At 44.4% G+C, this 1591-nt stretch overlaps 1 protein-coding gene across 1 annotated transcript in view; it reads right to left on the bottom strand.

Moving 5' to 3' along the window:
• Positions 1 to 1591, bottom strand: part of SHISA9 (shisa family member 9) — a 254482-nt gene that overhangs the window by 22827 nt on the left and 230064 nt on the right. The gene's annotated exons all lie outside the window — the stretch shown is intronic.

Below are 1591 nucleotides of genomic sequence, written 5' to 3'. Positions count from 1 at the left end.
GATTAAAGGACACCACCAGCACCAGCAAAGATGCCGAGGACAGGGAGGCTCCTAGGCTGCCGCTGGATGCGCGATTTGCTATCTTTGCAGAAAGGGATCTGGCACTGTGTGTTGAAAATGTGACGTGCGTGGATATGTTGACCAAGCCACACCACTTCTAGGGACTGAACCTACAGAAATATAAGCTTCAGAATGTAGGGATATTTTTGTTCAGAGATGTTTTTGGTACCATTCTTTGGAAAATGCAAACATACACACATACACAGAAACATTCTGAACTCTCAACAATATCAGCATGAGAATTGAATTTAAATTATTATAATACATATGATGCACATACTATATGCACACATGGTAGAATATCATGTAGCTGTTAGAAAAATGAATTAAAATGAGTTTACTCCATACACATCGAACTGGAAAGTTTCTTACGGTTTATGTTGTTAAAGGGAAAAAACAAGCTTCAAAGTAATGCAAATAATATGACATTTTTGTTAAAGAAAATCTATGCATTTTTTGTGCCGTGGTTTGCATGAGACAGAAAACAACATGTAAAGATGTACAAAGTGAATGTTGGCTACTTGTGGGGGAAAGGGATTTATGGGGCTAGAAGTTCAAAGTTTTTCGGAGGAAAATTCTCTGAGCTGAGTTCTGGATGAAGGAGAGATGTTAGTCTGGAGCAGTAGCAGGTTGGAGGCATAAGGGAGGGTGTTCCAGGCAGAAGATTCACCATGAGCAAAACCATGCTGGAGGAAGCTGTGTGCTCAGACCTGAAGGAATGCCCCCTGGGCTCTGGCCACGCATGGCGGGAGAATACAGTGTGAGGAGAGTGAACCAGATGAGGCTGGGCAGGTGGCAGGACCCAGTGGACCTCGTTAAGTGTTCCCAGCTTCATCCTGAGAGCAATAGGATGAATGGACAGAAGGCACGGTGACAGGGAATCCAGGTGAGATAATAACGGTTCAATTTCAGGTGGAAAATATGGATTTTTTCCAGCTTCATGAAACACACGTGTTGGTCCAGGTACACACTGCAGTGGATGCCGGTGAAATATCCCCTTTACCCAGTGTGTGCCCATTTCCAGTGGTTGCAAATGGTGGCTGCTAACAGCTCACAGCTGCCCCTGGTATGCAGAGAATTGTTCTTGGTGATGGGAGTCACCACCTTGGGATTAACAAGCTTCACACACCTCATCCTCAACCCTGGGGTAGTTGGCGACCAATGCCCAGCTGACACTAAGGTACAAAGACCAGCCCCTTGCCTTAAGGTGGGTAAATGTATCCAACTTTATGATGGATACTCCAATGGATTGGGGCATGTTTAGAGCAGGGTATGCAAATTTTTTTTCTGTAAAGAGCCAGATAGTAACAGTCTCTGTTTTAGCTACTCAACTCTGCCATTGTAGCATGAAAGCAGCCCTACATAGGATACACTCTGCCCTCTGTATGCACAGGTTCCAATCCTTGGATTCAACCAGCCATGGATTGGAAATATTCTTTCTGTAAAGAGCCAGATAGTAACAGTCTCTGTTTTAGCTACTCAACTCTGCCATTGTAGCATGAAAGCAGCCCTAGACAGGATACACTCTGCC

This window comes from Propithecus coquereli, unplaced genomic scaffold (genome assembly GCF_000956105.1).
Source record: "Propithecus coquereli isolate 6110/MARCELLA unplaced genomic scaffold, Pcoq_1.0 Scaffold27, whole genome shotgun sequence".
NCBI classification, from domain to species: Eukaryota; Metazoa; Chordata; class Mammalia; order Primates; family Indriidae; genus Propithecus; species Propithecus coquereli.
This window is presented reverse-complemented; position numbering and strand designations above follow the sequence as displayed.